This window comes from Sturnira hondurensis, unplaced genomic scaffold (genome assembly GCF_014824575.4).
Source record: "Sturnira hondurensis isolate 20B ecotype Veracruz unplaced genomic scaffold, ASM1482457v3 Scaffold0006496, whole genome shotgun sequence".
NCBI lineage: Eukaryota > Metazoa > Chordata > Mammalia > Chiroptera > Phyllostomidae > Sturnira > Sturnira hondurensis.
In genome coordinates, this window is record NW_028079127.1 from 11275041 (window position 1) to 11297292 (window position 22252).

The 22252-nt window shown below is 39.2% G+C and overlaps 1 non-coding gene across 1 annotated transcript; it reads left to right on the forward strand.

The window, feature by feature from the left end:
• Positions 1-6727: 6727 nt before the first annotated feature.
• LOC118989669 (U6 spliceosomal RNA) lies at positions 6728-6834 on the forward strand. Its single transcript, XR_005067046.1, has one exon. It is a non-coding gene; the product is annotated as a U6 spliceosomal RNA (small nuclear RNA).
• Positions 6835-22252: the final 15418 nt, after the last annotated feature.

The following is a 22252-nucleotide window of genomic DNA, read 5'->3' on the forward strand; positions in this document are numbered from 1 at the left end:
TTATGGGAAACAAACGAAAAGTGAACTTTTTTGTATAATGAATACCTATTATGCACTGTAAGAATATTAAAGTAGAATATATGATTCTAGCCTATGGAAATTCACAGATTTCCACAGCAGATAAAACTTGTGCCCACATTACCCTGAAAGGGCAAAACAAGATTTGATTACATGTAGAAAGTAATATTATAGGCACCTTAGAAATTCGGAAAGAAAAGGATTGTGCTCTTTTGACTCACTAATTGGGAACACCCTACCGAGAAGACAGGGTTTGAGTTAATATGTAAAATCTGGGTAGTATTTTTATGTGCAAAGACTGGCCGGAGAATTTTCAGACTAAGAGGGCAGTGACAGAAAAGCAGAGAACAACGAGGCATAGAGCCAATTTAAAGAGAATATGACTAGGACAACTCGAGTGATACACAGAATGGTGCCAGGAAGTAGCTGAAAATAAGATTAAAAGGTCTTTATTGATGTTGAGCATCTGGTGTATTGGTTGCCTTTTTCTTAGTAATTTAATTAACCTTTTATATATTATAAAACAATAATATATAGCTCTCAGCTAACCCAAGCCAGTACATTTTATTTTCTTCATTTAATAAACAAGCTTGAGTCCCAAAGGTGTTCGCAGATTTTTTGCCTAAGGTCAAAAGACTAACATGTGGTACAGCTAGTATTTGTACCTGTACAATCTAGTTTCTGAGCCCATGCTCTTAAGCACTATGGATCCTGGCTTTGTCTATTACGTATGTTGCCAACATTTTTTCCATTTTCCATTTATTATATTAACTTTCTATGTATGGTGTCTTTTCGCTGTATAGACCTTCAAAATCTTAAGTAGTCAAATTCTCAATATTTTTAAAAATTTTACCTAGTTTTGTTCCATACTAAGAAAAGCTTAGTACGGACACATATTGCCCAAGTTCTGTTTGGTGTCAGCCTTCCCGGTGGCAGCCACTGAGTGGCAGCGGCTGGAGCGCTGTGCTACTCAACGCCATGGGCCGTGAGCCTCAACAAGGGCCATAAGGTGCCTGAGAACGTGAGCAACTGAGGCACAGCTGCCTCACCAAGCACACCAAGTTCATGTGGAACATGATCCAAGAGGTGTGTGGCTTTGCCTCCTGTGAACGGCAGGCTATATGGCTGCTCAGGACAAGAGAGCCCTGAAACTCATCAACAAAAGGGTGAGGACACGCATCTGTGCCAAGAGGAAAGTGAGGAGCTGAGCACTGTCCTTGCAGCAGTGAGGAAGGCAGCAGCCAAGGACTGAGCCCCATGCCCTCTGTGTAATAAAACCTGTTCAAAAACAATGAAAACTTTGCATGAAGAATAATATGCTTTCATCTTTAACTTTTAATTAATCTTGAATCTTTTTTAAAAAGTTTATTTTAATTGTTTTTCAAGTACAGTTTTCTGTCTTTTACTCCCACCCCAGCCCACTCCCCCTAGTGCTCCCCACCTCCCTCCCATTTCCACTCCCCTTACTTTTTGTCCCTGTGTCCTTTACACTTGTTCCTGTAAACCCTTCCTCTTTTTCCCTGAAATTCCCTCCCCTCTTTCCTCTGGTCACTGTCAGCCTGTTCTTTATTTCAGTGTCTTTGGTTATATTTTGCTTGCTTGTTTGTTTTGTTGTTTAGGTTCCTGTTAAAACTGAGATCATGTGGTATTTGTCTTTTACCACCTGGCTTATTTCACTCAGTGGAATGCTGGGTCAAAAGGCAGATTCATTTTCAGTTTTCTTAGAAAAGTCCATACTGTTTTCCATAGTGGTTGTACCAGTCTGCAATCCCACCAACAGTGAACTAGGGTCCCCTTTTCCCCACAACCTCTCCAACACTTGTTTTTTGTTGCTTTGTTTATGATGGCCATTCTGACCGGTGTACAGTGGTATCTCATTGTGGTTTTAATTTGCATCTCTCTGATAGCTAGTGATATTGAGCATCTTTCATGTGTCTCTGGATCCTCTGTGTATCCTCCATGGAGAAATGTCTGTTCAAGTCCTTTGCCCATTTTTTAATTGGGTTGCTTGTCTTTTTAGAGTAGAGTAGTGTAAGTTCTTTGTATATTTTGGAGATTAAACCCTTGTCTGAGGTATCATTGGCAAATATATTAATCTTGAATCTTTTATTGTGTATGTCTGTCTATGGTCTGAGGTAGGGATCTCATTTCACTTCCCCCCTCGATGAGTTGATCTGTCACCTTGATATAGGAGTTGTTCAGAAACTTGGCACAATTGCTAGATAGCCTGCTAGTGCAACCCTGGAAGGGATGCCAACTAAAAATGCTGTACTGTAAGAAGTAAAATAAACTAAATTACATAATGTTGGGTTCTTAATATTCAGCAGAAATTACATGTAGCCACAGTCAGTAATTATAGCTCTGGAGTTCCAATCTTCCAGGAAAAGATGATAAAAGAAGAAAAATTATTTTTTTAATTTAGGGTATATGTGGAAGAAACTTGCCTTCTTCACAATTTCCCCCTTTTCAGGCAAAATTCTCATTTTTGATGGCAATATTGTTAAGAACATTGAATAACTTGATTTGCAATGATCTGCCACCGATTGCAATAATGAGGACTTATAAGCTGACTTTTCAGTAGGAAAATTTCTCCAAACTTTTCTACTGTGCCCCAGCTCTGGACCAACAGAAATGCAATCAAACTGTCCCGTGAAGACTCTTGCTCTGGGAATGTGACACCCAGATGGGTTTTGGAGAAAATACCAAAGCTTTTCATTTCCTCCAGGAAAATATCATGCACATTTATCAGTGGGCCTTCTTTATAGAATTCTGTATAGAATAGCAGGGAATCCATATGCAAATACTGAATAATCTCCCCCATTTCACCATGTGTACACTCTGAAAGACTGATGTCCTTAGTTGCCTTCACGACGGCTCAGTGTGCCCTAACACAGATTCAGCCATCTGTCTATGTTTTCTCCCACTTGCCACATTTGTTCTTCCTGCTGCTCTGACTGCTTCTTCTCGCTGCTTTCTGATACAGAGGGAGCACGCCGCTCCAGAAGTGTACTTGTCCACTGAAAGCAAGTCCCTTGGATGACACAATACAAAACTCACCCTAATTAGTAACCTTTAAAAAAAACATTAGTTTTTAAGTGTACCAGTTGGAAAGCACCCCAAGGTCTTACTGACAGAAGCTTTTCAATCTGTTGGTAAAATCAAATGTAAATTTAAAACCATGCTTGCAGGAAATATACAGAGTTTTTCTTAGAACTAGCCTGGAGGATCACCAGTGTCCTGTTTCAGTAAAATTCCAACATTCTCTCTTGAGAGTGTATTTCTAGCCTGTGTACATGTGCTGAAATTATATACCTTCCTCTTGAACTATGTTCTTCAGTTTTTCCCTCAATGGAGGTTTTATGATGGTAAATCTTCGCGGTTTTTTTTGTTGTGTGTGTGTTTTTTTCATTATATATTTCATTTTCAATGAGAAGATTATTTCAATTGTATATTATTCCACTATCCTCTGAATCCCATGAATCTGTCTTTTCTTTCTAGGTGATCTGACGATTTTCCTTCTGTCCTTTTTGTTCTGCAGCTTCTCTCTATGTACCCAGGTGTGAATTTCTACTTGTTCATACTGTTTAGGATTTAATGAGCTTTGTGAATGTGACAACTGACATCTTTCATGAATTATAGAAAATTCTTCGCTGTTATTTCTTCACTTATTGCTTTTCCTCATTCGAATCACCTCTTCTGGGAATTCTAATTAGCCCTTCTCCCTCTGTAGACAATCTTATGTCTTCCAAACAATCTTCAGTGTTCGACACCTAGTTGTCTCTCTGAGCTGCAATCTGAATATTTTTTTTTTAGTTCTGTAATTCATTGATTCGTTCTAATCAGCTATTTCCAACTTGCTTTTAAATCTTGTTTGTTGAGTTTTAAATTTCATTTATTATGTTTTCAAGTTCAGTATGGTTAGTTTCAAATCCTTCAGATTAAGTTCCTAATGTCCTTTTTCACTGCTAATGTATTTTAATCTCTGTTGTATTTCTGCAAACCTATTAAACATAGTTATTCTGTATTTTCCTCCGATAATTGCAATACCTAAAGTCTGTCAGGGTCTGGCTCTCTGGGATATTGTTTACTCTCATTTCTGGTGGCTTGTTTCCCTTGCGGTGTCCTGTGCCAGGCAGGTTTTAAGACCTCTGAGCCACCATATTGCCATGTAACTGTCATTTTTGTTTCTCTTCCACTTTTGAAGGATAATTTCACTGAATATAGGCTTCTAGATTGACTTTTTTTCTTTTTAACACTTTAAATATTTTACTGTATTCTCTTCGTGCTCACACAGTTTCGAATGAGAAGCCTGCTAAAATTCCTGTTACTCTACAGGTAAGGTTTCCCTTCCCCATTGTGTTCTTTCAGGATTTCCTGTTAGCCTTTGATTTTCTAAACTTTGAATATGATACACCTAGGTGTGACTTTTGTTTCTTTGCTTCTATTTTAAATTGAATTTATACTGCTTGATGTTTTCTGAGCTTCCTGGATATGTGGTTTAATGCCTGTCATTAATTTAGGAAGATTATTGGTTATTATCATTTCTAATATTTCTTTGCTCTGTTTTCTTTCTCTTTCTGGTGTTATGCCTTTTGCTGTTGGCCTACATTCTTATATGTTCTGTTCTGTTTCTTTCATTCCTTTTACTTTTGCATTTCTGTTTGGAAAGTTTCTGTGGACCTAGCTTCAAGTTCACTGATTCCTTTTTAATGTTTAGTCTTCCTGATAGACTCAAACATGAGTTTAGGAAAACTTGAGAGTTCAAGATTTTAGCCCTGGCTAGTGTGGCTTAGAGGACTGAGTGCCAGCCTGTGAACCAAAGGGTGCCCAGTTTGATTCCTAGTTAGGGCACATGCCTGAGTTGCTGGCCAAGTACCCATTGTGGGGTGTCCAAGAGGCAACCATGCATCAATGTTTCTCTCCCTTTCTTTCTCCCTTCCCCTCTCTCTAAAAATAAATAAATAAAATCTTTAAAAAAACCTTAAAGATCTTAGCTCTAGTTATAGTTGACAGGCTTAAGTGATGAGATGTTTAGGTGGAGTTTAGGGTACATAACCCACCATCTTTCTCAGATTTCTGGCATATGAATAAAGCGCCTATAAAGATTCAATGTTTCTCTCTACTTGCTGGTTCTGGTAGTGACAGGTAGAACAAAAGCCAGCTTTTCCAGTTTCATTCTGAAGTCATTCTTCATTCCTGTTGCTGTGTTTTTTATTCCTACCATTCCTCTTGATTCTTTCTGAAAGTTTCCATATTTCTGCTATGTTACTCATGTATTCTTGCATGTTTTCACTTTTTTCATTATAGTCCTTAAAATATATTTTAAATTTCCTATCTCACAATTTCAACATCTGTGACATATCTGAGTCTGGTTCTCATGGTTGTTTTACCTTTTTTCAGGCTGGGCTTTTTCTTGCCTTTTACCATGCTTTGTAGTTTTATATTAAAAGCTAGACATATTGTATAAGGTCATAGTAACTGAGGCTTACTTGCTTTTATTTTTATTTTCAGAGAGAGGGGAAGGGAGGGACAGAGAGAGAGAGAGAAACATCAAGGTGGGAGAGAAACATCAGTGGGTTGCCTCTTGCACACCCCTCACCGGGGACCTGGTCTGCAACCCAGGAATGGACTCTGACCTGGAATCAAACCTGGAATTGAACTGGTGACCTTTTTGGTTTGCAGGACAATGCCCAACCACTGAGCCACACCAGTCAGGGCAACGCTTATCTGCTTTTGGAGAGAGGTGTGTTGATTTGGAGAGATGTGCTGTTTAATGTTCGCTGCAGCTTTGAGTCAGAGGCTTCACATTTCTGCAATATTCTTGGTTTCGCTTTTTGTTTTCCTTCTCTCTTGAGGAGATGTGAGTCTGCGTCTTGGTAGCTTTTTCAGCTGTAATTCATTGTTATTATCATTATACTACAAACTTGCTGGACTGGTGGTACACAGTGTGGGAGGAGGAACATTTAAAATCTTTTAATTGAGTCTCAGTCTTTTACTGAGGCTTGTGCCTTGGGGCTGTGGCCTTCATTAGTTAATAGTTTTGTTGACATAAAAAATGTTCAAACCTGTGGAGAATTTTTGAAAGAATTTATTTGTGCTGAACTGACAATAATTGCCAGGAAGCAAGATTTCAAATGCTCTGGGGAAATCAAAGTTTCACAGTTTCTTTCATGCATTTAAAATCAAGGAGGGAATGTGAGGAAAATTATAGGCAGGTAGGAGAAAGCAAGGTGGGGATTGGATTATAGGATAGCTAACAAGACTATGTGCTTTCTTGAGGGAGGTTACACTTATTTCTAAGGTGTGTTAACCTAGATGCACAGAAACAAAGGACAGAGCCTACTTAAAGCTAAAAAAAAAAAAAAAGTTATATGCCTGGGCTGTGACTACTTACCCTGACCAGCCCAGTTAGGAATTTATGATCAGATCATCTGTGAGGTCACCTTCTGCAGAAGAGCACCCTCCACCCTTTATTTTTGTCCACGGCAGTGACAACTTCTGTGCTCTTTACGTGTCATAGGTAAATTAGAAGTTTCATTACAGACTTTTAAATTTTCATTGAAGTTTGGAATCTTTGTTTTCAAACAAAAGAAACTAACCCTGGCTAACTTAAATAAAAAGGAATTTGTCGGAAAGATATTGAAAATCAAGGACGCTCTGGGCATCAATTAACAAGAACTATAGAAAAAGCTTTATCAACAAGATTTTAGTGCTCGCTTCGACAGCACATATACTAAAATTGGAAAGATACAGAGAAGATTAGCATGGCCTCTGCGCAAGGATGACACGCAAATCCGTGAAGTGTTCCATATTTTTCAGAAAGGAAGAAGGAGCTCCTACCCTTTGCAACATCATGGGTGGAACTGGAAAGCATTATGCTGAGCGAAATAAGCCAGGCAGTGAAAGACAAATACCATATGATATCACCTTTAACAGGAATCTAAACAACAAAACAAACAAGCAAGCAAAATGTAATCAAAGACACTGAAATACAGAACGTGCTGACAGGGTCCAGAGGGGAGAGGGGAGAGTATCACAGGGGAAAAGGGGAAGGACTCACATGAACAAGTATAAAGGACACATGGACAATAACTAAGGTGGGGGGTGGAGATGGGAGGGAGGTGGGGAGCACTGCGGGGGGCAGGGCTGGGAATACAAGAAAGAAAACTGTACTTGCCCAAGAGTTAAATAATAAATAAATAAATAAATATTTTACTGCAAAAAAACCCACAAGATTTTAGTTAGAACATCTCCACTGAGATGATTAAATTTTGAACTGTTTTTAGTACCCTTATCAGTCTACTCAAGATTCACATTTCAGGAATTCTTGGAAGAAGATCCTTGGAGTGGCAGCAGAGTTTTATAGATTTCTTGAATTCTCACATAAAAGTAGAGCGAGCAGCTAAATAGTAGCACCATCTGAGAGAATTGTGTCAACAGTGTTCCTCAAGTCCCATGGCACCAGTATCCACAGGCCTGTGAGCTGTTACCGTCTTGGTGGAAGAAGTCTGGGGGGAAGCAACAGGATATCTGGTGGATCCAGGAACAGAATAATACTTAAGTAGCCAACAGGTATCCCCTGGGAACTGCTCTGGTCTAATTTGAAAATACCAGCTGAAACTTACTAGAGGAATTTGGCCCGACCCAGTGGGTGATGAGGCAGGGCCAAAGTACTGCTGGAGCAGTCCATCCTGCTCTCAAAAGTGAATTGCCAGGGGGCTCTTAGCCCCCACACTGCAGGAGAGATGTTTGAGAGTGAAATGCATATTGAGGGTAGGGGCAATAGGGATTTAAACAAGGGGCAATCCAGAAAATAATGGGAGAAGTAGGGGCCAGGAAACCTGAGAAGTTTCAAACGCTATGTAGAAAAACAACAGAAGGTCTATGTACTTAGGAAAGCTACCTGCAAGGTTGAAACACCAGATTTGTATAAAAACGAAGGGAAAAGTATCAGTCAAATCCTTTACAAAGTTACCATAAGACAAAAGAATAAAGACCATAAATAATAAAATGAATGATTGAGTCCCTATAGACAATAAAATCATGAAAAACATACAAATACAAGATCAGAACTGTAATATTCTCTTACAAAACAAACAAAAATACATTTAAAACTACACACAGGAATGAGTAATGACTCAGAAATGAGGTGATACTCAAGATAAAACTAAAAGCAAGTGTATATATAATTTTAGAAATAAAGACTAACCTAAAAGAAATGAAATAATAAATACAACAAATAATACTTTAACAGAAAAAGAAATTAAAACGACACAAATTTTGAAAAGAAATAAAATTAGAGTTACCAAACATTAGAGACAGGTAGAGAAGACCCAGCATGTGAAGCTCCTGTAATTCAACAGCACAGGTACAGTGCACACTCACCATGCACTGGGGGGGGTGGGGGGGGAGGGGTAGGCACAGCACACACACTTCTAAGTTTTCTGTGCTCATGATCGGTGGTGACAGCATCATAATTGTTATTCTGAAACCACCATGCATATAATGTGGGATAAAATGAATGAATAATTATGGAATATTCTAAATCTATTTTGACGTGTGTTCTTGAGAAATGGGATTCTCAGTTAGGTAGAAACTCCTGGTTTCATAATTTTGAGGCAGGAGATAGGAAAGAGGAAATTCCAAGGTGCCCCAGGGCTAAGATAAAGGACATCCATACAGGACAGAGACCCTGTTTTAAGACCCGTTGTTCCCACTTCCTGGACAAGGGCTGAATTATGGCGAATCATAAATTCGCCTGCACAGAAGATGCTGCTTGACCCCTGCTTTATTATAACAGCATTATAATAAATTAACATTGTGGGACCCCCTTCCCCAGTGGCCGATCAAGGAAAATCATGAGAGACCACAAGCACAGTAGCTTTCAAGTAATATAAATACTTGTACATGTGCAATAAAACCCCACCAAAACTAGCCAGGAAATATCTGCCCTATAAGAATAGGATCCCTCCAGCCCCAGAGGTCAGCCTCTGCCTCGAGTTGGCCCGCTCCTATGTTCTGTGGAGTGTACTGTCATTTGATAAAGCTGCGCTCTCTCTTTCTGCTATGAACTCTCTGTGTGTTTCATTCAATTCTTTGCCCACGATCACTAAGAAGCTGGGTACCTGGGCCCGCTTATGATAGTTTCTTATGAAAATAACCCACCGTTTGTATCATTGTTCTGTTGTATGTTGCTTCTCTTTTTATCTCATGCTTCTTTTAAGATATTTTTCTTTAATTTTGTTTTTCATCAGTTTGACTATGATGTGCCTAACTGAGGTTTTCTTTGTATTTTTCCTACCTCAAGTGTGGTGGGAATGTCTTGGGAAATTTTCACCTGTATGTCTTCATACTTCTTCTCCCCATTCACTCTCTTCCCTTCCCTTCTATGACTCCAATTGCTTGTATGTTAGAGCCTTTGATATGTTCTCACAATTATACCAAAGCTCTGTTGATTTTCTTTATTTTTTTCTTTCTGTTATTTAGATTGAGTAATTTCTATTTAAATCAATTAGCTGACTTCTTCAGTTCACTTACCCTTTCTTCTGTCAGACTTATCTAAAAGTTTCTTTGTTTTCTCTGCCTTTATTTTGGGGGGATATAACTATTAGAAATAGAAATGTAAATGAAAATATTTTTCCACTTAAAAATGTCATTTAGTTATCTTAATCACTTCAGTTTGCTATAAATCCTAGCCAGAAAATTAAAATATGTTAGATGTTACACTTTTTAAATCAGAAATTTTTATCTGGATCTTTTTAAACAATAGTTTTTATTTTTCTGCTGATATGTCTCTGCTGAAATTTGTCCTTTAGTTCACTCATGGTAACTAAATTTTAATGGCTGTTTAAAAATCCTTTTCTACTAATTCCAGCATCTGGACTATTCAGGCTTGGTTTCCATTGAATGTTTTTCCTCTTGTCCATGGGTCACATTTTTTTGTTTCTTACTAATTGTGTATTACTAATTTTTATTGTATTCTGGATATTGTAGGGACACTGGATTTTGTTATCTTCTTCTGAAGAATGCTAGTTGTACTTTTAGCAGTAGTTAACATGACTGGATAGAAACTCAGAACTCTGTCTCCCTTGTGATGGATAGTAGCTGAAATGTGTGAGTTAAATTTCCTCACCCTTTCAGCTGTTGTTTTCTCCTGGGTGCCTTGGAGTTTCCCCTTACCTGTGTGTAGTTATAGGGTCGGCCAAAGATTTGGATGGGGTTCTTAAGCAGATTTTCAGACTTCTTTATTCTCAGTATTCTCCCTTTACTTGTAGCCATGCTGGCAACTTTACACTCTGTCTTCTGACTCCCCATGCCACTAACACAGCCTCTACCCCATGCTCCACAGACTGGGAATTTCCCTTAGGCACAAAGCCATGTACACAGAAATATCACACAGTATATTTCCCTTATTTCAAGAATCAACACTCTTTTAGTTTTTCTCTCCTTTTATTTATTTCCCAGAGGCTTTAACTGCTTGTTTTTCATTTTATTTGAAAATATTTTCTGCAGATTTCAAATTTGTAATCTGTAGGAAGGTTAGTCTGATATATGCTACTCTGTTATTACTGGAAGCAGAATTCATTTGAGTAATTTTTGATTGCTACTCAGTGGGTCTAAAACCAGTGAGAACAGCTGAGTCTAGATTTGGGGTTTAAGTACTGTTCTTAACATTTATACCACTTCTGTGGTATTTCTACCAAAATACGTAACCTGCATCTGGTCGTAACAGATCAGACACACAAATTGATTATAGCCACTGAATTAGCCTGGAGTTTTCAGTCTACATAATTCCAGGAGTGGGGTTGAGTTGGGTGGTGTAGGCTGAGTGAACTCTGCAGACTTTCCCAGTGTTGCCCTTTTGTTATGCTGTCGGTCTGACTCGATTAGTATTGTTATCACCTAACAACTGAAAATACTATGGTGCTTTTCCCTCAAGGAGTAATTCAAAATAAAAGCAAAACACTAAACTATGTGCCATTTACATACTGAAAATAAAATATCTTCTTTCTAGAAAAAAATGGAATCATGTCAATAGGATGGAGAAAGCAACTTGAAGAAGCTCCCAATGGCCAGACAGGAGATAATTTAAGCCTCAGTGAAGATAAGAATTGCAGTGGATCAAAATTGATTAGATAAGTTTAAATGTGTGATAATGAATTATTATAATATTGGGGGAAATCCCAGTTGGTTACTTTCAGAAGCTAACAGGGTACCAATTTATTATCTTGAAAACCTGGGATATAAAAGAATCATGTATTTAACCTGCATTTCCTACATGAACTGTACCCCTGAGTAGCCAAGGGGTACAGCCAATAATAAAAATTATTCCAGCTAATAAATGAAAATGAAATGACAGAATTAAAATATCAGCATTTTTGCAATTTTTCAATGAATTCATAGATCTAGACATTGGGCATTAATGGCTACTAACATCAAAAAAGACAGAAAACCAGACATATGCTTCCTGACAAATGTGACTAAGTCTTCGAATTCCCCACCACTTTGTAGGAAGTAGGAGAGAGGCACATGTTTAATTGTGCCATGAGTGTGTAATCAGCATAATTCCAACTTTGCAGTACTCTATAGGGCAAATGGTCCTAAGGTTCTTGAACAAATATCTCTTGAGGAAGGAGATATGGTCAAGAGGGAGCCTGCACTTTAAAAGGCACTGAAAAGACATATTATATTTTCTTTTGATAGTGGGCAAGACTAAACGATAATATCCAGGAATACTCTCTTCCTTAAGTCCTTGGGTATAAGGCTTCTCTCCCACTATTGTTCAGTTGGTTATTCAGGAGGATTTTTCTATGATTTAGTTGTAGTTCCAGATTGGTCCCGGGAGGACGTTAGTGTAGCTTCCACCTACTCTGCTGCCAACTTGGATCCCAGGGACACTCTCTGAATAATTAAACCATAAAGAAACTGTAGAAGTGATCACTGTATGAGTCAGGATGATGATTACGTTTATAGCAAGAGAACCAGCCCTTGGGATGAGGAACAAGAAAGGACTTCTTGAGAGAGGTTGGGAAAAATCTTTTTTTTTTTTTATGTGGGTGGTGGTTACAGGGTTGTTTGCTTTTAATGGGTCACTAAACCATACACTTATTTTGTATCACTTTTCATATCTATGATTTATGTTATAGCAAAAAGGCTAAATATAAAATAATAACATTCCAGGAAACACATTTCCAGCTTGCCTAGTTTGGAGTATGAGGATCTCTATTGGTGGAGGAAATCATAGTTCCATCAGATTGTATTTATGAAGTTGGAAGTTATTCACCAAAAGGAAATTGAGTCGCTGTCAGAATGGGGCAGTGTGTGGTGCTAGGCAGACTAAACCCACTACTTTTCTACTGCGATACAACTTTCCTAAATATTTGGGTAGTCTTGATGTGATATATGTTAATCCTATTCTTATAAGCAGCAAACCTATAGGGGTAAGACCATTCATAAGAAGAAGTTTTTATAATCCCTAGTAGACTAACTAGGAAACTAGCAAATTTTAAAAAGATGATTTTACAAGCAAGAATACATGTAACTAGTTAAAGATAACATTTAATATTTATAAGAACAAAAATACAAGTCTTTCAAAAGATTGATATTCTAAAAGAATAAATGTATGCTACCTTCTGATTATAAATAAAACGTGTTTGTTTACTAAGTGCCTATGAGTTTTTGGATTATTTTTTAAAACATTGCCTGAGATCTATAATATTCTAACATCAAGATAGATAACCAGTTACGTCAAAAATGATTCCCTATAAATATAGCTTATTAGCATTTTGAACAGATAAGTCAAGAGGCCTTAGAGTCATAATAAGTCCTGACTTTTTTAAAAGATTTTATTTATTTATTTTTAGAGAGAGAAGAAGAGAGAAAGAAAGGGAGAGAAACATTAATGTGTGGTTGCCTCTTGTGTACCCCCTACCAAAGGCCTGGCCAACAACCCAGGCGTGTGCCCAGACCGGAAATCAAAACAGTGACCCTCTGGTTCACAGGCCAGCATTCAATCCACTGAGCCAGACCAGCCAGGGTGGTCCTGACTCTTTATCCTCCAAATGATATGAAATAATCATCCCCTCTGACAATATTTTTTTGCATAACTCCAACAGTTCCTTCTCTTTCCATTTGCTTGAAAGAATTTGGGATCAGAATGAGAGGCACCGATCATCTTTGATAACTTAAATATCAAACATCAGTATTGAACAAAGCTAACCAGTTACAGACATGAGTCACATTAACTAAGTGCAGTGGTTGGGTGTGCCATTATCTGACCCACAATATACTCCCTCCCCCTGCTATCCACTCATTGCTATTAAACACTAACTACCTGAATAGCTATAGATGGCATCCTTGGGAGCCTGCTTCAGAGTCTATGATTGTATACATTCACTCATGAAGTATTTATTGACTATGCAGATGGTGCTCAACATTACTAACTGTTAAGGCATTGAAAATTAAAACCACGATGAGACACCACTTCACACCTACTGGGAGAGCCAGCATGAAAAAGACAGACAACAGCACATGTACCATGAGGGTGTGGAGAAAATGGAACCCTCATTCATTGTTGCTGGGATTGTAAAATGGTTCAACCACCTTGTAAAAGCAGTTTGGCACTTTCTCAGAATGTTAAACATAGAGTTACCATATGACCCAGAAATTCTACTCCTTGGCATCTACCCCAGAGAATGGAGAACATATGTTCCAACTAAACCTTATCCATGAATGTTCATAGCAGCATTTTCACAATAGCTGAAAAGTGGAAACAACCCAAATGTCCATCACCTGATGAATGAATAAACAAAATATAATATATTCATATAACCGGTATATAAATATATTATGTTAGCCATAAAAAGGAACGAAGTGCTGATACAGGCTACAGCATGGATGAACTGTGAAAACATTATGCTAAGTAAAAAAAAAAAAAACAGGCAAGAGAGGAGTATGTGTCATACGATTCTATTTACATAAAGCATCCAGTAGAGAGACAGAAAGTAGATTAGTGGCTTCCAGGAGCTGAGGGGAGGGAAGAGGATGCAGAGTGGCTGCTAACAGGTAAGGGATTTCTTTTTGAGATGACAAAAACATAGTCATACAGCGATGATGGCTCATAACTCTGTGAATGTAATAAAACAAATTTTATACTTTAAAAGAGTGAATTTTATGGTATGTAAATTATTTCTCAATAAAGCTGTTATAAAAATATTCCTTCTGTGCTGGAATCTCTTCTAAGGGCTGAGGATAATTTGGTGGAGACATCGAGGACCCTGCTCTCAAAACACTTGCGCTAAAGTGATGTATCTGTGGAGGCTGAGCTCGTGTGCTGGAGAGGTTGCACACAGGTTGGGCTCCTACCACTTTTTTCTTCCACGGGAAAACTTGACAGAATAATTTTCCCCCATAGTAATTCTCACTCTATCTTTCTCTGAAGCCTTTTCCACTAAGAACATATAAAGAAGAAACTGTTAAAGAAGTCAAAGAAGAGAATGATCGGTCACAGATTGCAAGAATTTCTAGGCAAGAGTGAATAAATGATCACATGCTGCAGAGAGGTCAAGAAACATAAGGATCAAAATGTACTCCTTGTGTTTGGCGATTAGGAGGTCCGTGGTAATCTCCTAGCACAGTTTCAGTGGAAACGCCGAAGAGGAGCTATTTTGTAATGGTGGCACGCCGCAAAGTGCCTGATACATAATATCAATGGTGGCTAAAGAAATATTTGTTGAATCGAGAATAAATGTTCTGTGAGAAAGTAAAGATGGAAAATAAAGACTACGCGTGTAAGAAGTTTGTATGAGAAGGCACAGTAGATGGTGGTTATTGGGGGAATATGAGTTAATGAAGTTTATTTTTTAGTATGAGATAAATGGATTATAGTCTCAGGACACATCGCTAGTAGAGAAGGAAAGTATGAATGTAGGGAAATGAGTCTATGGCCATACCACCCTGAACACACCTGATCTTACCTGAATATAGGGAAATGAGAGAAGGGGGCAGGGTCTGGAAGAGGTGAGAGCATTCTTTTGGGGTTAAATTAGATCTGTGTAAACGGAGGTGTATATACAGGAGTGCGCAGTGAGTTCAGGGAAATACTATCTGATGGCTTCAAGATTCTGTGTCAATCAGGAAGCAAAGTCATCTGCAAAAAGTGAGTGTGAGTAGTAGGGAAGAAAGGAGGGGGCTTGAAGAGGACAGTGAAGATTTGGAAATAGCTGTAAGGAACGGAAACATAAACCTGCCAAGGACAGGTAAAAGGGCTGCCAGGACATGTTGAAATTTCAAATGAAAATAATAAAATTATCTATTAATATGCCTAGAATACTTAATATTCTGACATTTCTGTGGGCATTCTTTCTTTAAATGTTTTCCAACCATTGGTTAACTTCAGACATAAAAAGATACAGAAGGTGGGTTAATGCTATGTTGCACTTTCTTATGTATGTGTACCTTACCATTTTTAGAACTCCATTTAAGAGTAGTGTTTCAGTTATATTTAATACTTAATATTTTTTCTGTAATAAAATCGTCAAACTCCCATAATTCAGATGACCTCTTGGTTCCCTGGGGCCGCCTAAGACATGGATGAGATTGATGTCGTTCACCCTCACCCTGCAGTTGTACAATAGATGTCTAAAATTTTCTCTGAGGTGTCTGTATATTCCCTGGGGTTTTGTGATCTCATAATAATTTCTGGCTCAAGGCTCCTGCTTCCATTTAACTTGGTCTAGTTCGTAGATCATGCACCATCCTGCTCCTGTGGCCTGTTTCGTATTATGTTCACTCAGTTGTGGATTCTGGTCCTTTCCCTAATGGCTACTGGCAACACTCACAGCAGCACACGTGTACTTTGCTGAAGGTGGTCACGCGGAGGGGTTCGTATATCACAGTAACAGAAAACAGTTCAACTTGATGGCAGCCTCCTGAACTTTTCCTACTCTCCTCACTTCTCTGTCTTCTCTAAGGAGTGAAAACTTCGATTTCCTCCACTTGGTAGTGGCAGGGTCATTCATCTACGTCCCCTACTGCCAAACCCAACTTGGGATATATCTTGGCCTCTCCAAAGCAAGTAAAGTTCTCAATAGAACAAATGGGCCTTCTTTAGAAATCTTTTTTTGCATCCCTCACGTAAGTATCTAGCCAATTTCATTTCTTCTCATGTTTCAGGACATATCATTAATAATATTTTTCCTGAAAATTATATGGCCATTGGGCAAAATAATCCTACGTCCAAACTAAAAGGAAATTTAGATGCCCCTGTATTGTACCAAAATGAATTCCAATGAGGGGCAGGTCACATAGCTTTTTATACTTCTGAGTTTTTAAAACCTGTTTGTATAACTGTCATAGTCTGTAAAGCATCCCAGGTTTCTAAAGCAGGCTGCATTTTTCATTGAGGCTCCAAAGTCACATAGCTTCTTCAATGTTTTAGTTTAAACTGTGACATCATCAACAGGGGTCTCTTACTGACCACGTGATCACCATCATCGCATATTCCTGAGAATCCCTATGTCACATCTACTAATCCTCTATACCAAGAAGAAAAAAAAACAGAATTTGCTTTGGTAATCGCTATATCCCATTTTTCTTACACTAATAGGTTAGTCAGTCACTTTCCTTGGATGTAGCCAACAAACTCTTATCTCTTGTCCCCCAAGGAGCCCTGGGTGGGGGAATTAAGACAACTGGGCTTATGTCATTAAACATGTTGCTAGCCATTTGTGTCAGCTAAGTGACATAACCAAACCTAATTGTTCATTGCTTGTCTTCTCACAGGGATGAATGAAGAAGAAAAGGGGGACTATTTGGAATGGTTGAGAAATGTGAAAGGTTTCTTATAAGACGCAATGCAGTGAAATGGCCCAGTGAGTTCAGGATGGTGCCCAGGAATCCTGGAGGGACCAACCAATGGTGAGGAAGGGGACAACAGTGTGATCATATGCCATCCTCACCAGTGGCATTGCATCTAACGTGTTAACAAGAATAAGCTGGAAGTATTTTAACAGGATCAAAAGGAGCCTGTGATTTGAGCAAACCAATGTTCTTGTTTGTAGGGAAAACACCCTCCTAGAACAAACACAGCAGGCTTTTCAGATTCCAGATAGTTCACCTGTTGCATTAACACAGTTTTAGCCTAACAAAAAGGACCTTATGCTGTGACTACAAAATGTGACCAGCAATCACTACAGTGATATTAGTAAAAATGAAACAATAAAATGTCTGAGGCACTGATAGCCTAAAAAAATTCACCATTGAGAGTGGAGCAAGTGAGGGCATCACCACCCAGTTGAACCACAGAAACTTAGGTGAAAGAGGACATGGGTTTTGTTAATAAGGGGGAAGGGAGGGCTGGGATACAGACGGCTGAGAAAAGTGGGAAGACCGCTCACCAGCAGCCGCACGTGGAGGAACGTCTTGGGTGGTGCTCTACGTGTTGTTCTGACTCTGTGAGTGCTGAGGGTCTTGTATTTCTGTTTTGGACATTGTACAATTGTAAGCATCAATCGTCAGATTTTCCCCAGGACTTTCTGAGGAGTCAGAGAATCCTTTGGAAATAGATAATTAGAATTGGTCATTTAAAACAACAACAACAACAAAAATCAATGGAAACTGATTGGGCTTGAGATGTATATAAGCCCAGTTAGTCACAATTGAATTGTGGATAATAATAATTGGAGTAACTACTATTGATTGTATTATACGTTTTGCAAATGGAACCTCATTTACTTTACAAGAGTGAGATTAACTATTTTCCCAGGTTTACAAAAGAGGGAAACTGAGGTTAATTAGACACATCCCAAAGACTAGTATCTCTGACATAAACGGGAAGATCCAAGCAGGTAAGTTTATACAAGAGAAGCTCAGTGAACTATTATTATTGGACCTCTGTCGAGTCTGGCCCTGGCTGTAGTGTGTGGGTTCTTGACTTTGTGTAGGAAAGGTTTCACAACACGAGTCCAGGTGACTATGAGGATGCATTTGTTAGAGCCAGGACAGTGAAACTAGGGAGGGCTTAGCATAGAGGAAGCAACAGGAGAGCCTAGGCTGGGCTGCCTTGGCTCACTGGGAGGTCAGAGTAAAGGGGGCTCTGGGGACAGGCTCAGGGGGTCAGCCTGGGACAAGCTGCCAACTGCCCACTGCCTTAGAGTTTAGAAGATGTGTGTCTGTGGGGGAAGAAGTGGGGGAAGAAGAGGGGAAGGGAGTGGTGCAGGCTGCTCCCCAGAGGGAGAGCCTGTGCTGGGTCCTTTATCTTGAGATTTTTCCCTCTTTCTTGCAGGCAGGAGCCTTAGGGGAGGCCTCAGGGGAGGGTTTCAGCAGAATATTCATCAGTTCTCCAGGTGCCCTTTCAGGGTCGTGGTCTCCTCTGATTGGTCAGTGGCAGGGCAGGGTGTCTTCAGTCATTGCAGTTGATCCTGGTGTCACCCACCTAGTTTTGCTGCTTTTCTGGGCCTGAAGCTGAAACACAACTGAAGCCTAGGTGTTATCTACAGGGAGGAAAGGCCAGGGAAGGAACATTTACCCTGTGGGCAAGGTCCCTGTTTTCCCGGTTTTGCTCCCTGCTGGGCACTTGGGACCTTATGCTGGTGACCATCTGCACCTGGCTACAAGTTGCTTGGCCAGTTTGTTTAGCTTCTGTCTCAGTTTTTCTATTCCACTTGGCAAGGAATTTTCCTAGTTTCCTGTTTTATTCTGAGCCCAGGGATGATGACATGGTATTTACTTCGTGCCTTTTATAATCCAAGCAGAGATTGACTTGGCCCAAACCTGGGATGTGCTTGGAGAAGTAGTGGTCAAAAGCTTGACCACTACTCATTTTGCTACCTTTTCAAACACCCATTACTTGCTGATGTTACTATGCTAAACAAATTACTAGAACCTTAAATTTCATGGAGCTTACACTCAAGTGAGGGACACATCATGAACAAGTAAACAACAATAAAAGTCATTTTGGATAGTAATATTGTTATAAAGAAAATGTGATAGTGAACTGGGGGAAACTAATTCTAATTAAGGTAGTCAGGGAAGGTTTCCCTAAAGAGGCAAAATAAAGCTTGGTCTTAAATAATGTGAAGTCAGCCATCTGAAGGCATGGCAGAATTACAGTTCCAATAAACAAGGCAAATAGTCGGAAATGCCCTGATTGTTAAATATGGGTGTCCTAGACTTTTAAGTTTGGCAATATTTTTGTGAACGAAAAGAGCTTCAGTTTGTCTCGGTGTTTCCCCTAACTCTCTTGGTGTTTGAGTACTCAGTGATCCAGACTGCTTCTAGGATCCCACTGTAAATGTACTTGGTAGCTTCTCATGTGAGTCTTCTTGGGGCCTTCTCAACCTCTTTCCCAGATCCTAAAGGAGAATGGCATTTTCCCAACCCCAGTAACTATTTATGAGGACATCTGCAATGATTCTTCTCGTCTACATACAAGTGTTTCTTTGCAGCTGTGGCTGGGCTACCTCTCTCATTAAGAAGTCAAATTCCTTCTCAAAAATCCTTGAATTTGGGCTGGCCTTGTGACTTGCTTTGCCAACAGAATGCAGCAGGAGTGACATTGTGGGACTTGGGAGTGTTGGCTTGGAGAGACTTTTTGAAGCTTCTGCTCTTTTCCTCTTGACACACCGCCATTATCATATGAAAAAGCCCCAGGCAGTGTCCTTGAGGTTGAGAGACCATGTGGAGACAGAGGCCCAGCCAAAGCCATTATCAACTGCCAGCTTTTGAATTAGGCCAGCTTGGACCATGCATCCCTAATGGTTTCCAGTTGACAGCATCTGCAAGGAGTAACCATCAGCAGAACGAGTGAGATCAGCAGAAAAGTCACCCAGTTGAAGCCAGCTCAAATTTCTGACCCATGGAATTATGAGCAGACAAAATGGTTGTCATTTTAAGCCACAGTTTCTTGTGCAGCAATAGGTCGTGAAGAAACCAGCTAGACTCCAAAGATGTTTCTTTCAAGTTTTATGTTATCTTGCTTTGACCTTGAAGTTCTGACTAACTACTTCTGCAAGGGGAATTTTGAATGGTGCCAGAATGCATTATGCTAAGCTTTCACTCATTTTTCAAAATGCTTTGTTTAAAATATATGTAATATGTATTTATTATATAAATATTGCACACATATTTATTACATATACATATATATTATATATCAGCAGAATTGAAAGATTATTTCTACTTTCTGATAGGAAACAGAGAGAGGATTCTAACAAGCAGATGACATGGTTAAATTTGAACAGATAGATTCAGATTCCTTTTTCACTTTTCCAAACTTCTGTTTTCTTTTAATACATACTCTAAATTCCCCGTTTAGGTATTTTTATATGTCATGCTACTCATCAAGTATGAGTATATAGTGCCCTGAGCACTAGTATCTTTACTATTTGTTGATTCCTGGTTTTTTAAATTAGTAATTAAAAGGGCAGTTTTGGTTTGGGATGTTATAAAGATATTATTAACAATAATGGTACTCACATTCCTAAAGGGAGTTTACATAGTGTAGTGGGCACTGTAGCTCCGGCCTTAATTACTCTTTCCTTTCCACTAAGATTGGGAAGGGTGTGATGACTTTGGTTACCACGTCTTTGTGATTTTCTACTGTTCTGGCTACATTTATTCCTTTTTTCTACTGAACAGATTCAGGTTGAATGGCTCTCCAATTGCAGAAGGCTGCCTGTTAAAACTTCTTTTCGGTACCTTCTTTTTTGCTACAATGGTCGTTTTATGAGGATCTATGGAGTTTGATGAGTAGTCAGTTTCTGACACGCGTTTACTGAAAAGTCTTCCTCTGTTACTCCTAATCCCATCATTCTATGGTTATTCTGTGTATTGTTTAATCAATCCCCTTTCTACTTTCCCATCAGCAGCAACTGTGCAGAAAGCCATCCATTTGCTGACTCACTGGGGTGTGTGGGGTTTGTCCCTGCAAGGGCGCTTCCCTGTGGATTATACTAGTCTTTCTAATGATTTTCTCCTTTGCCCATGCAGTACCTCGGCCAGTGTCACTCTCACTCCGGCTTTTCTGCTTGGCGTTACATCCCTCTCAGACCACACTTTTTCTGCTTCCAAGCTTATGTCCTTTAAGCCTTGGCTCTCAACTTCCTGCTTCCTGTTGGAGAACAGCTCTCAGTTTAGACTAGAAATAAATGGCATTTCCTGAGCTCCATCGATTGTTGAGACTCTGCTACTGTCATTCCCTGTATTACATATCCAGCTCTGCACACTTCCCCATATTCTTTATGGTGAGTAACACTCACATGTTTTCAACAGATAATGTTTCTAAATGTCCTTTATGATATTGCAGGGCAGGAGACTTCAAACATTTTAAGATGAGAAACAGATAAATCCCACTAATGTTCTTTGCTAAGGGATAGCAGATTTATAAATGGCAAATCTTTATAGATTTATAAATCTATGGAATTCCATTTCAGCAATCTTTTTCTATGATTCTATGTTATCAGTCTCCAAACATGGAAGACCAAGGGCAGAATGAGCTGGAAACAGGACTCTGGATCTAAATTTTGAGAGATTTGGAAGAGTCTGATGACACTGGTTAATGTTCACACAGTCTACCCTCAGTTAAACAAAATGTAAAACCCTAAAGCAACATTCTAAATGTTGCTTACAGGTCTGATTTAGCCAGACTAATAATTTTTAATTATATTTCTTGAATGGCACAAATCCTATATGAACATGTTGTGATCGTGAAAAATCAATGTGATACAGAAGCATACGGAGTAAAACCTTAAGTATCCCTTATCTTAGCTGAGGTTCCCCCATAAGCAGATTTTGAGAAAGAAACTTGAATATAGGAATAATGGGAGAAGCTCCTTGGTTTTCTTCTCTGCTCACCACTCACTAAATACTCCATAGTCCAATACATGTGGGGTTTCCCCAAACTAAGTAATTCTCCAGATTTCTGCAGATGCCAGCTGGGTGTTCTACAATTTAGTTAAATCCCGACGCTATCTACCTGGAGATAGCATCAGATCCCACAGGTTAAGACTGCTGTCCCACTTTGGATGCCAGGTGCAAATCCAGATTGCCTCCTGAGCTTCTGAATGACCAGCTGTGAATGGGAGGTTCCCACTACCCCTCCCCTGCCACCCCAAGGTTGGGTAATTTGTTGGAATGACTCAGAAAACCAGAGGAAACAGTTTACCAGTATTTATTAGATTACCAATTTATTACAAAGGATACACCTCAGGAACTGCCAGATGAAAGAGATAAATAG